The sequence below is a fragment of the Bubalus kerabau genome, chromosome X (assembly GCF_029407905.1).
Source record: "Bubalus kerabau isolate K-KA32 ecotype Philippines breed swamp buffalo chromosome X, PCC_UOA_SB_1v2, whole genome shotgun sequence".
In the NCBI taxonomy this organism is placed as follows: domain Eukaryota; kingdom Metazoa; phylum Chordata; class Mammalia; order Artiodactyla; family Bovidae; genus Bubalus; species Bubalus kerabau.
Window position 1 is genome coordinate 99,664,876 of NC_073647.1, and position 14,544 is coordinate 99,679,419.

Below are 14,544 nucleotides of genomic sequence, written 5' to 3' on the forward strand. Positions count from 1 at the left end.
GAAAAAAATCTTGTCTTTGTTCTGTTTCATTGAGATATATTTGACATACAGCACTATATAAATGTATAGTGTCCAGCATAATGACTTGATTTATAGATATAGTGAAATCATTATCACCACAAGTTCAGTGGTCAACTACTATTTGAGAAGGGAGCCAAGAATATTCATTGAATATTTAATGGAGTAGTCATTCTTCAATAAATGGTGCTGGGACAATTGGATATTCACATGTAAAAGAATGAAACTAGACCCCTATCTTTCTCCAGGTAATTCTACCATGAAGCTGGAGTTAAGAACCAATGCCCTAGCTCATTCATTCTCTTGCTCTCTTGGATGAACCTTTCCTACATTGTCTCTCTCCTCATACCTCTGTCATCCTCTCTCCTATCCTCATTCACTGCCACTGACTTTGTTTTCCACTTCACTAAAAACATAGAGGCAATAAGAGAAGAACGTCTACAAACTCCCACTGTCATTGCATGCCACCTGTGCTCATGATACTTGGCACTTCGTCCAGTGTTTCAAATGAACTCCAGGGCTTCTATCTAAAGCCATTTCATTCCGCTCATGCACTGGGGTCCCACTCATACTTGACAGTTTCCCAAGGAAGTTGCTTTAGAAATTCTCCCACCCACTCCCTCTCTTTCCTTCTTTTTCTCTTTCATTCTTGTCAGTAAACAGACATGCTGTAACTTCCCCCACTTACGCCCCCCAGCTGCCATACCATTTTTCTCTTCCTCTTTCTGGCAGATATCCTTCAAATGCATATCTATTTTCACTGTCTCCAAATCCTTTCCTCCCATTCTCACATAAACATACTCCACTCAGGCTTTCTCTGTTAATTCTCCGCTGAAACTGCTTGTATCAGGGTCACAAACGACCTCCCTGTTGCTAAATCCAATTGCTGTTTCCCTGGTCTTCATCTTACTTGACCCTCTCAGCTGCATTTGAGGCAATTGATCACTGCTTCCTCCTTGAAACTTTTGCTTCACCTGGCTTCTAGAGAACCATTTTTTTTCCTGATGTTCCTCCTACCTTCTCAGATTTTGCTTGTCTTCTTTATCTTGACTTCTGGATGTGGTTGGCTGTGAGCTCCATATTTAGGCTTCTTGACATCTCTAGTTACTCTCACTCCCATTGAGAGTTCATCCTGGCTAGTGACTCAGAACCCTGTCTGGAGCAGGGGTTTTTTGTTTTGCCTTTTTTTTTTTTTTTGGATTGTGATAAAGTTATGGCCAATTATTTATTCCAGATCCTTTTCTCTGAGTAAAAAGACAGAATCTCACAAGGGAAAATGGACAGACAAATTCTTAACCTCTTTGTCTTTTCTCTATATTGCTACTATAGTTATGACATGACATATTATTACATCATATTGCTTTATACTATATATGCTTGTGTTTTCTTTGTTTTCTTCAATTTTTTATATGGTTGGTGCTTTTGCCAATTTCCTTTTTACCCTTTCTGCTCATTTGTAAGGTTCTTAGCCTATCTCTTCTTTTTAAATGTAGTTGATTTACAATATTATATTAATTTCAGGTGTATACAGAAACATTAATTCAAAAAGATACATGCATCCTAATGCTCACAGCAGCAGTGAAATTCTGCCATTTGCATCTACGTGGGTGGACCTAGGGAACATTATACTTAGTGAAATAAGTCAGAGAAAGTCAAGTACTGCATGATATCACTTATATTGGAACCTGAAAAATAATACAAATGAACACACACACACACACACACACACATGGACACACATATTCGTCCTAACTTTAACTCTACTCTTGGTGTCTTTAGGTCAGTGGTTTTCAGTGCAAGGCACCTGCACCAGCAGCATCAGCATAACCTGGGAATTTACAGTACCCATCTCAGACTCACTCACTCAGAAACTCTAAATCATAACAATCTGAGTTTTCACATAACCCACCCTCTGCATGTTGCTAATGTATACAAAATTTGTTTATGTCTCTAATTTTCAGTTACTGTCAGAAATAGAACAGTATATACTGGCTATCCTGTGTGAAAGCTGAAGATTTAGTGCCTTTATCCTTCTCATATCTACCCATTTCCTGCCCTCCCTGTAAATGTTTTATGGGTTGCTATCCTCTCAGATCGAGGGACATGTTGTCATGCTGGCACGATTATCCCTATAGCAGCTTCTTCCTTGCTCACTCTTAGTCATGCTGCTGCTGCTGCTGCTGTTGCTAAGTCGCTTCAGTCGTGTCCGACTCTGTGCGACAGGTTGAACACTTAGGTTGTTTGCTATCATTAATATTACAGGGATGCCTATTCGTGCTGTCATTCTATATTGACCAGAAGCAGAATACCTATGTATAGCTTAAATTGCTCCAGCTAGTTTATATGGTTTACTCTCCTTAACGTCTCAGCACACGCCCCTGGTTGGGAGACTAGAAACTAGTCAAAAGTAGTGTTTGTAGCCCTGTGGTCATGTTTGTGGAAGAGTCTGGCCTGCTTTCCTGGTGGAATTCTCTCTGTGCTTTGTTAAGCTTCTTTACAGTGTTTCTGTTGTGGTCTTTCTTCTCTAAATATAGAGCTGTCCCCAAAGACTGAGGTTCGAAATTTACATGCCTGCAGTAAATCATACCTGGGCCAACGTTACTGACAGTTTGTATGCTGCAATTTTGACTCTGTGGAAGGGAAATCCTAACATTCTGTGAGCTCCTGTGAGAGAGTCTCTCCATCCTCAGTGTATGTACTGTGGCAATTAGAAACTTTGGGGAGGCATTGAGATGACTGCATTCACCACCCAGAATCTCTCTGCCCAGAGAAAATCACTGCAAAGATGTTACTGTATTTCATTCACTCCTTTTCTCCAGAAATGCATGCATGTATGTAGGTATATAGATATAGCTATCTATATAGGTACATATCTACATACATACACATACATACTGTATCTACACTACCTTTTGGAATAAAAAGAATTTAAAATGCTCTTTTATCATTCAATACAATGAAAAACTTAATTGTATGGATACCCAAAATCCATCAAATGTTTTAGCATAATTATTTAACTACTTCCCTAATTATTTCTACTATAATTAGTACTATAGTGAATACCCTTGTTCATAAATATTTCAAGGAATATATTTCTCTTATTAAAATAATCAAGTGGAGATGAAAAGTTTAAGATCTGTTACAACAGAATGATATGTGATTCAAATAGAGGTATGTGGCTGTATTCCATTGACATGTACCAAGGAGCAAATGAAGAGTAAGTGACAATTTAAGCAAGGTCAGAGTTTTATAGGGTAGCAAGCAAGATGTTCTTGCTGTTTTGGATTAGGCAGCAGTTTTCTTCTTTAACTGCAAGTCACAGTTGGAGGTTGTTCCTGGTTGTGTGCTGTTTGCTTGGGGTGATTGATGCAACCTCAATAAACAACAGAGCAGTATTTTCTGAGAAAAGTTTTTGCAAGCCTTGTAGCCAAAGTTTGCAAAGTGGGGGAGGTAGAAAGGACAGGAAGGAAGGAAAGGATGGGGGAAAAAAAACGAGAGGAAAGGAAAGCAAAGGAAGGAAGAGGAAAGGAAGAAAGAAAGGGAGAAATTGTAGACCTTTCATCATGCCTGTTTTAGTCCTTTCAGAGTCCCCTTGGCCAAGATGAATTCTTTTTCACTGCTGGACCATCTAGAAAAAGATGCAGATAGATATAGATATGGATGTGGATATGGATATAGATATAGATATAGACATAGTATAGATGTGTTCAGCCAGACTCCTCAGGAGCTAGAGTTAAAGGAACTTCTTGAGAAGAGTTGGAAGAGGCTTGTGCTTTGGCTTTTTGTTTTCCTTAATCCTGGCTTGAATCATCTGCTCGGTACTGCTGTTTTGATTAGATGTGATAAGACTGACTTAATGAGGAGTCACTAGCCCTTGAGGGGAAAAACGTGTAAGGAAGACAGCCCTACTCGGAATCTATAGGAAAAGATGTCCCATCCCTACTACCTGAAGCTGACTCAAAATGTCCCGAGAGGTAGGACAATGTCATTCAGTTATCAGATGTTTTAGTTATCTTCACAGATGTGTTAATACATCAAAAAGCCACAGTACAGGTTTCTGGGATTCCACTGGATTCCACTTGCAGCAGTTTTCAGCAGTGACAGTGCATGTTCTCCCCCTAGTGCCAGAATGATTCCAGTTGATGATGGGAGACAGCCTTTTGTCTGGGAGTTTCTGTATTTATCAAGCAAGTATGCCAATACTTTTAATGGTATCAGTGAGTGGCTCAGGTGAATTCATAGATGATGGCATGGAATACTCAGGCATTACATCCAGAAACTGTGTAATTGTGTGGTCTACAGGGTACCCCTCAGGTGATAGCTGCAGCATAAAATCCATCCCGAGCAGTGAAGAGCCCTTCAAAACTGGTGTTTTTTTCTATCAGCCTCTTCACACAATTTCTTTTCATCATCAGTGGCAATGGATGTTTTTCAGAAGGGTCTACCTGCCCCTAACCTAAGCTGTTCTTCTGGTTTAGAGGATAGCTTACGGTGAATGGTGGCAGATTCGTGATCTCCAAAGATTTAGCTTCGGGACCAGGGACCAGGCTTGATCACTCAAGAGCTTTTGTGTAGGAGAGTTTTATTAAAGTATGAAAAGGGACAGAGAGAGCTTCTGATATAGACATCAGAAGGGGGACAGAGAATGCCCCCTCACTAGTCTTAGCAAGGGAGCTTTATACTTTTTAAACTGGTTATTACAGTAAATCAAAAGAATGTCTCAAGGTTGTAAAGGTCTTCCTAGATCAACTCCCATAATTTACATTTTAAGATGACAGGATTAGAACTAACAGTAGAAAGATCTTACCAGACCCACTCCCATAATGTACATTGTAAGATAACAGGATTAGTCAGAAGGTCCTCAGGAAGGAGAAACATATCCTCAAGCAGGATACATTGTTGTTATGTAATCCTTAGTACAGAGTTTAAGCTGAGTTGTTTTGTTGTACAATCATCAGCTCTAGGCTAAGGAAAAAAAAATGTTTTATGAATAAAACAAACAAACACGTTTGTCCTTTTCTCCTCCTTGAGAACTCCAGACCCCTACCTCCTCTTTGAGAACACCAGATGCTCTCTCTCCTCTTTGGGGATCCCGGACTTTTACCAACCTACCTAGAAATTGACTCTCTCATTCCCCGCTTTTCTTTTAGGAGAATGATGTAGCCAAGGGAAAGGGGTGTCGTTTTTTGTTCCATAACTACTTTCTGCTGTTGAGGGGCGTCATCCCTAAATTGTTGAGGCAACATATTCTCCTAGCCCTCATATTGAGGGTCTCTGATCTAGGGGCCCCAAGTAATAGTTGAAGGAGGCTGTGGCACTCCTAGGAGCCTGGACAGCCATTTGTAATGTAAAAGCTTTCAGAGGGTTAGAAACAAATCCAGTTACACAGTTGCAGATGCAGGGAGCAAACAGTAAAAACAGAACAATTAGAATTACTACAATTAAGATAGTTTTCTACCATGGGGAGCTAGTTAACCTTTCCCAAAGTGAGGTGTCTGAAGCTTTGAGAGAATCCATAGCCTGAATCATCTTGTTCATGTGTTTAGTATGTGAGTAGCATTAGTACTCATATCTGGTATATGTGTGCAACTTTGGGTATGAATACTGGCACAAGTTCCTTCTTGTGCAGCTGTTAGAATATCTAAGGCCAATCTGTTTTGTAAAACCGCCTTTCTAATTTGTATTTGTTTAGCATTAAGGGCTGAACTAGCTTTTTGAGAATCTTGTAAAGCCTGTTGAGTTAACTTAGTCAGAGCATCAACTCGTAGCATAACATCTGTGTCCCCAGAGAGGGGATGGATATTGCAGCCAGATAATCATACCAGTGAAATACAGACCTTGCCCAGCGAGTTTTAAGCTGTGGCAGATCAGCAGGATTCTCTGGAAGCTCTGAAAATATGAAGCCACGAGTAAAAGCTAGACCTAGGGTGCACCTCCCTATCCAGCCAGGGGGAAGCCATGCCCATAGATAAGAGCCACATATCCAATAGGTCCTGTTTGGAGCAAACCAGCGTGACTGAGGGATCCAGTCCCAATGAGTTCCTGGCCAGGCAAAAAGAGGGCCTGAACTGGAATTGGAAAACACAGGAATGATTACATTGCATATTTCTTGAGGCAAAACCCCCAATTGTTTCCGATCGTTTTAATTAAGTTGTCAGCTAACCTCTGGGGATGGCTCTATTTGTTCCCAGCGTTTGGGAGCATTAGGTAGTAGGCGTCCCTTTTCAGGAGTTAGCCATATGACCTCATCCCATATTTGATAAACATTAGGTAGGAAACCATGAGATCTAGACCCATTTACTTTCTTAATGTTCAGCAAAATAGACATTAAATCAAGATGCTGTACGATCAAAGTTGAAAGTCACATTATAGCCATAGTTAAGGTACAGAGTGTTACACCAGTCCATTTTAGGATTGCTAGATGTCATCAGATTAAAGAGAGGCATCACATGTGATTGTTGTTGGTGAAGATATTTTCACAGAGTTGAAGAAAGTCTTTTCCTTGAAATGGAAAAACCCACCATGGGAACCCTTCAACTGATGAAGAGGGGAGCACTCCGCAGACCCAGCAATTAGACCGATTGTGGAATGCAGCATAAGAATGAGCCCAGGACAGAAAGGCGTTGTCTTGAGGGTCAAATGGCAGACTCGGGACGTTTGGAGTCAGCAGAAGCAGGCCCATGTCGATTGTCAGGCCCATCTGAAAAGTAAGAGGTAAAAGCATAGAGGATAAAGACGTCAAATGACATTGTTTAGTTTTGGTCAGGGTGCCACTTCTTAACTTGAGTGTGGTGCACCCAGGAATCAATTGCAGGCACCTTGACAGCTGTGGGAGAAGAAAGAATAACCTGGCAAGGGCCTTCCCAGAGGGGCTCGAGAGATTGATCTCCAGATCCCAATGTCTTTTTCAAGACCTCGGTGCCTGGTTCAGAGGCTTGTTTGACTCCGGCTGGGTCAGGAGTCACCTCCCAGAGTTTCCATAATGTCTGTTGAAAGGCTGAAAGCTGCGTCACATAGTTAATTCTAAGGCTGATTCTAATTCTAAGGGTCTATAACAATGTCTGTGCATAAGAAGGGTCTTCCGTAGATACATTCAAAGGGGGACGGTCCTTCCTTTTTAGGGGCAGTCTGAGCCCTCATTAAAGCTATGGGTAGAAGTTTAAGCCAATCGTCCTGTGTCTCTTGAGTTAATTTACGTAGATGTCTCTTAATAATGTCATTAGCCTTTTCAACTTTTTCTGAAGATTAGGGTCTCCAGGAACAGTGTAAGTGATACTCGATTCCTAGAGCTTTCGACACCCCTTGAGTTACAGCAGCTTTAAAGGTGGAGCGTTGTTGCTCTGAACTTTAGAGTTTAAGATCCCACTTACATCATGACAAGTCAGTACAGTAAGATTTCACCCATTCCTTAACCTCGGGCTTTAATGGACACTGCTTTTGATATGGAAATAGGTGAGGGTCTTTGAGCTTGATAAGGACAAGAACAGTATTTTGTGCTCGATCCACAGTTCCTCCATCAGCCCACACTTTAGGATTTACATTTTGTTCAATCAATGGGAGAGAAAGAGCAGACTCCATATTCATGACTACAGAGGCCTGGACCTTCCTCAGTCTGTCCCTCCCGAGAAGGGGTGAGGGGGACTCTGGCATGATCAGAAACTCGTGGGAAAACAGCACAGAGTCCCGGTTGCAGCTTAAAGGATGACTGAATATTTCAGTCATAGCCTTTGGCTCATCCTGACAGTCCCATTACAGTAGTGGATCAGGAGGAAAGCAGACCAGGGGCTTCAGTGAGCACAGAGAAAGTTGCCCCAGTGTCCAAAAGAAAATCGACTGATTGGCCCCCCACAGTTATTAATACCCGGTGTTCCTCGGGTGTCATTAGGACAGGAGCTTGTGTGGGGATCCCTGGGCACCTTCAGTCCTGATTGTCCTGAGAGTCTGACCCCTGGGACCTGTGCCTCTGGGGGCAGTCTCTCCTCCAGGGTGGTCCTTTACAGACCAGACAGGGAGCCAGGGGCGGCTTAGACACCTGAGAGCAACTTGGCTTGAGATGCCCCTCCTTTCCACAGTAATAGCAAGCCCATCCCTTTTCACCTGGGTTCCTCTGGACATTTTTCTCTTCAGGCTGATTCATAGCAGTTTTCATAGCCATCACTAGAGCCTGAGCCTTTTCTTTGGTTCTCTTCTGTTGTCCTTCCCCCTTCTCATATTCTCTACTGCAATATACCGTCTGAGCCAGCTGTAACAGTGTTTTAAAGACTGATTTGGCCCAAACGCCTGTGTTTGTGACTTACAGCAGATATCTGGAGCCGACTGGGTGACTGAGTGAGAAATCTATCTTTTAAGATCATTTCTCCTCTGCACATTTGGGATCAATGTCAGTAAACTTGTGGAGAGCCTCCTGTAGCCTATCTAGGAATTTACCAGGAGTTTCCTTCTCTACCTGTTCTATGTCAGCCAACTTAGCATAATTTAGTGGCTTCGTTCGAGCTCTCTTAAGCCCCTCAATAAAGCAATTGTCAAAGAGGGTCTGCTCCTGTCTCCCTTCCTCTTTGTGATAATCCCAGTCTGGCTCTGCTATGGGAACTGCTTGGCTCCCTGTAGGGAGGAGGGCTAGTTCGTGTTCCCTCTTTCCCCTTGTCTCACGTTCAAGCCATTCATCTCCAAAAATAGTAACTTCCCCCAAAACTCAAGCTCTCGAGTCACGAGTCAGCGTCTGTCCCAAGACATACATTACATCTCTCCAAGTAAGCTCATAAAGTAAAGTGAGTCCTGTAAAGGCTTCTATGTACTTTTCTGGATCCTCTAGTCTCCCAGATCTCTCTTTATCCGTTGTACCTCTGGGTAAGAAAAGGGCTTATGGATTTTTATGGATTGGTTATTTTTCCCAGTGGGGGCCTCCTGCAGAGGCAGTAAGTTGTGTGGCTGTTCCTCAGCCCCTCTAGCTACGCCTCACATACCTTCCGAGGGATAGATTAGAGAAACCTGCTTTTTCTCATCCTCATCCTCTTTCTCGTATTTTACCTTAGTTTTGGTTATCTGCACCTTCTCTACTTTGACTGTCTGAGTTCCCATTGAAACCAGAGTAGTCTGAGGCTGCATTGGAACTGGGGTTGTTTGAACTTCTATCGAGACTGAGGCAACCCTTCCTGGAGGGGTGCCTTGACCCTCAGCTTGCTCAGTTGTGAGCCCCGGATACAGAAGCAGAGGCAGAGTAAGAGGATAGGAGGGAGCTGAAGGCTTTACACCCAAATCTGTACCCTTAGGACTTAAGTCTGGTATATCTCACAGAGAGAAAAAGGGGAACACATATGGCACTTCTACCCATTTCCCTTGTTTTCTACAGAACCGGTCTAGTTGTAAAACAATATCGTAGTTAAGAGACCCTTCAACTGGCCACCCTTGTCTGCCACCCTCCAATGGATATTGTGGCCATGCAGATTTGCAAAGGAAAGTCAGGTGTGTCTTCTTTATGCTCTGGGGGTCAAACTTACCCCAGGTTTTCAGGACACAATCCAAGGGTATGGGTCTGGAACTTTGAGAGTGGAGGAGGAAATGGCAACCTACTCCAGTATTCTTCCCTGGAGAATCCCAGGGACAGAGGAGCCTGGTGGGCTGCCGTCTGTGGGGTCACACAGAGTCAGACACCACTGAAGCGACTTAGCAGCAGCAGCAGCATCGGTAAGAGAGAAAAAAGCGGCAACCAGCGCCTTTGCTTCTTTCCATCGGAGGTGTCCCTCCCTGCTCTAGATGGGGGTGGAGACAGACTTTCCACCGAAGCTTTTCCTTCCCTAGACGGACTTAGTCTGTCACTTGCTGACTCAGGCGCCTTCCCTTCAGCCCGCTCATTCTACCATCGAGGCAAGGGGGAGATGCACCAGGGGTAGACCTGATGGCATCCCAAATTGATTTCTAGTTCCATACCACCACGACCTTTGTTTGATTCGTGCTTTTCCTCTGATGCCACCTGGGCTGTAACAGAGTAGTTTCCTGGAATGTTTCCCAAGCTGGGACTGCTAGGGGAAGCATCCGTCTTACGAGTGCCTGTGCACATTCCTGAGTACAGTCCTGACCACAGTAGAAGCGGTGAGTTATAAAGGGACAAACAACAATCAATACGTCCCTTCTCTGTGTCACCACACTAGTGTATGTGACAGCAAAAGAGGTGGTAGAGGGTCGGCCCGTGAGGAAAAAGTGACTTTTGTCCTCAAGCTATTAGGGCCAATCCTTCCAGCTCATTTTCACAGATTCCACAAAAGGAATATCTAAGGAGTTGAGACAGAAGGCACTGGAGAGCTTTCTCTGGTCTGCTAAGAGCTAGCACTACCAAAGGAAGAAGCCCATTGTACTTCCAGTCTGGAATTCCTGACCTATGTTCTTAGAAACCTCATGCTCTCTAGCAGCACTTCCATCCATGTAGTTCGGAGGCACAGGTATGGCAAGGACTCGCTTTTAGGACTCTGGCCCCCTATGGAAGCAGTCAAGAGAGAGACGCCGCTGAAGCTAGAGCTTCACCTAGTTCCCAAAGGTGCTGCTGGAGCTAGAGTTCCACCTCGTTCCTGAACGTGCTCCTAGCAAGTCTGGGTTCCCCATGACTACCAAGCTTGGGGTCTAAGTAAAAGTACACAGTAATGGCATGGATCACAAGTCCCTTGAAAGTCTAAGATCTGACGGATTAGGTTAGTAGTTCTAACTCCCCATGCAATTACGAAATGGTGGAAGAGACCAGGAAAAGGTGACCAAGGAAGGAAAGTTCAGCCCACGTGCTTTGCCCTTTTCTGGCCACTCCCCTCGCAGGGACGTTGGGTGTCTCTTGGCATTGGCAGGTCGGTATAAACTCCCAACAAGGCTCCCTTTTGGGGGGCTGCCTCAGGCATTACGAGGCACCATGAAACTGCAGAGCAGGGCTCAGTGCTCATTTCATACTCATTTCGGTACGTCTCTTTCCTTCTACATTCACACAGACAGGCACGCCATAGAGTTAGTAAAGTAAAGCAGAAAGCGTGTATACTGAGAAAGCAGAGACTAGAGCTCTGAGTGTTTTTACCTTGTCCTGAAGATCCTGGACGAAGCCCCAAGATGTTAGCTTACAGTGAACGGTATCAGATTCATGATCTCCAAAGAAGAAGATTTAGCTTTGGGACCAGGGACCAAGCTTGATCACTCAAGAGCTTTTGTGTAGCAGAGTTTTATCAAAGTATGAAAAGGGACAGAGAAAGCTTCTGACATAGACATCAGAAGGGAGACAGAGAATGCCCCCTCACTAGTCTTAGCAAGGGAGCTCTATACTTTTTTATTTGGTTATTGCAGTAAATCAGAAGAATGACTCAAGGTTGTAAAGGTCTTCCTAGACCAACTCCCATAATTTACATTTTAAGATGACAGGATTAGAACTAACAGTAGAAAGATCTTACCAGACCTACTCCCATAATATACATTGTAAGATAACAATAAGACAGTCAGAAGGTCCTCAAGAAGGAGAAACATGTCCTCAAGTGGGATACATTGTTGTTATGTAATCCTTAGTACAGAGTTTTAGCTGAGTTGTTTTGTTGTATTATCGTCAGCTCTGGGCTGAAAGGAAATAATGTTTTATGTGACTAAGACAAAGGAGTGTCAGCTCAGTTCAGTTCAGTTCAGTCGCTCAGTCGTGTGCGACTCTTTGAGACCCCATGAATCACAGCACGCCAGGTCTCCCTGTCCACCACCAACACCCGGAGTTCACTCAGACTCACGTCCATCGAGTCAGTGATGCCATCCAGTCATCTCATCCTCTGTCGTCCCCTTCTCCTCCTGCCCCCAACCCCTCCCAGCAGCAGAGTCTTTTCCAATGAGTCAACTCTTCGCATGAGGTGGCCAAAGTACTGGAGTTTTAGCTTTAGCATCATTCCTTCCAAAGTAATCCCAGGGCTGATCTCCTTCAGAATGGACTGGTTGGATCTCTTTGTGGTCCAAGGGACTCTCAAGAGTCTTCTCCAACACCACAGTTCAAAAGCATCAATTCTTCGGCGCTCAGCCTTCTTTACAGTCCAACTCTCACATCCATACATGACCATAGGAAAAACAATAGCCTGGACTAGACAGACCTCTGTTGGCAAAGGAATGTCTCTGCTTTTGAATATGCTATCTAGGTTGGTCATAACTTTCCTTCCAAGGAGCAAGCGTCTTTTAATTTCATGGCTGCAGTCACCATCTGCAGTGATTTTGGAGCCCAAAAAGATAAAGTCTGACACTGTTTCCAATGTTTACCCATCTATTTCCCATGAAGTGATGGGACCGGATGCCATGATCTTCGTTTTCTGAATGTTGAGCTTTAAGCCAACTTTTTCACTCTCCACTTTCACTTTCATCAAGAGGCTTTTTAGTTCCTCTTCCCTATCTGTCATAAGGGTGGTGTCATCTGCATATCTGAGGTTACTGATATTTCTCCCGGCAGTCTTGATTCCAGCTTGTGTTTCTTCCAGTCCAGCGTTTCTCATGATGTACTCTGCATAGAGGTTAAATAAGCAGGGTGACAATGAACAGCCTTGACGTTCTCCTTTTCCTATTTGGAACCAGGCTGTTGTTCCATGTCCAGTTCTAACTGTTGCTTCCTGACCTGCATACAGATTTCTCAAGAGGCAGATCAGGTGGTCTGGTCTTCCCATCTCTCAGAATTTTCCACAGTTTATTGTGATCCACACAGCCAAAGGCTTTGGCATAGTCAATAAAGCAGAAATAGATGTTTTTCTGGAACTCTCTTGCTTTTTCCATGATCCAGCGGATGTTGGCAACTTGATCTCTGGTTCCTCTGCCTTTTCTAAAACCAGCTTGAACATCAGGAAGTTCACGGTTCACATATTGCTGAAGCCTGGCTTGGAGAATTTTGAGCATTACTTTACTAGCGTGTGAGATGAGTGCAATTGTGTGGTAGTCTGAGCGTTCTTTCGCATTGCCTTTCTTCGGGATTGGAATGAAAACTGAACTTTTCCAGTCCTGTGGCTACTGCTGCGTTTTCCAAATTTGCTGGCATATTGAGTGCAGCACTTTCACAGCATCATCGTTCAGGATTTGGAATAGCTCCACTGGAATTCCATCAGCTCCACTAGCTTTGTTCTTAGTGATGCTTTCTAAGGCCCACTTGACTTCACATTCTAGGATGTCTGGCTCTAGGCCAGTGATCACACCCTCGTGATTATCTGGGTCGTGAAGATCTTTTTTGTACAGTTCTTCTGTGTATACTTGCCACCTCTTCTTAATATCTTCTGCTTCTGTTAGGTCCATACCATTTCTGTCCTTTATCGAGCCCGTCTTTGCATGAGATGTTCTCCTGGTATCTCCAATTTTCTTGAAGAGATCTCTAGTCTTTCCCATTCTGTTGTTTTCCTCTATTTCTTTGCATTGATCGCTGAGGAAGGCTTTCTTATCTCTTCTTGTGTTTCTTTGGAACTCTGCATTCAGATGCTTATATCTTTCCTTTTCTCCTTTGCTTTTCGCTTCTCTTCTTTTCACAGCTATTTGTAAGGCCTCCTCAGACAGCCATTTTGCTTTTTTGCATTTCTTTTCCATGGGGATGGTCTTGATCCCTGTGTCCTGTAGGATGTCGCGAACCTCATTCCATAGTTCATCAGGCACTCTGTCTATCAGATCTAGGCCCTTTAATCTGTTTCTCACTTCCACTGTATAATCATAAGGGATATGATTTAGGTCATACCTGAATGGTCTAGTGGTTTTCCCTACTTTCTTCAGTTTAAGTCTGAATTTGGCAATAAGGAGTTCATGATCTGAGCCACAGTCAGCTCCTGGTCTTGTGTTTGCTGACTGTGTAGAGCTTCTCCATCTTTGGCTGCAAAGAATATAATCAGTCTGATTTCGGTGTTGACCATCTGGTGATATCCATGTGTAGAGTCTTCTCTTGTGTTGTTGGAAGAGGGTGTTTGTTATGACCAGTGCATTTTCTTGGCAAAACTCTATTAGTCTTTGCCCTGCTTCATTCCGTATTCCAAGGCTAAATTAGCCTGTTACTCCAGGTGATTCTTGACTTCCTACTTTTGCATTCCAGTCCCCTATAATGAAAAGGACATCTTTTTTGGGTGTTAGTTCTAAAAGGTCTTGTAGGTCTTCATAGAACCGTTCAACTTCAGCTTCTTCAGCCTTACTGGTTGGGCCATAGACTTGGATTACTGTGATATTGAATGGCTTGCCTTGGAAACGAACAGAGATCATTCTGTCGTTTTTGAGAATGCATCCAAGTACTGCATTTCGGACTCTTTTGTTGACCATGATGGCTGCTCCATTTCTTCTGAGGGATTCCTGCCCGCAGTAGTAGATATAATGGTCATCTGAGTTAAATTCACCCATTCCAGTCCATTTGAGTTCTCTGATTCCTAGAATGTCGACACTCACTCTCGCCAACTCTTGTTTGACCACGTCCAATTTGCCTTGATTCATGGACCTGACATTGCAGGTTCCTATGCAATATTGCTCTTTACAGCATCAGACCTTGCTTCTATCACCAGTCACATCCACAGCTGGGTATTGTTT

General features: G+C 43.5%; 1 pseudogene; it reads right to left on the reverse strand.

The window, feature by feature from the left end:
- Positions 1 to 5,277: 5,277 nt before the first annotated feature.
- Positions 5,278 to 11,310, reverse strand: LOC129639523 (endogenous retrovirus group PABLB member 1 Env polyprotein-like; annotated as a pseudogene).
- Between the last annotated feature and the right edge of the window lie 3,234 nt (positions 11,311 to 14,544).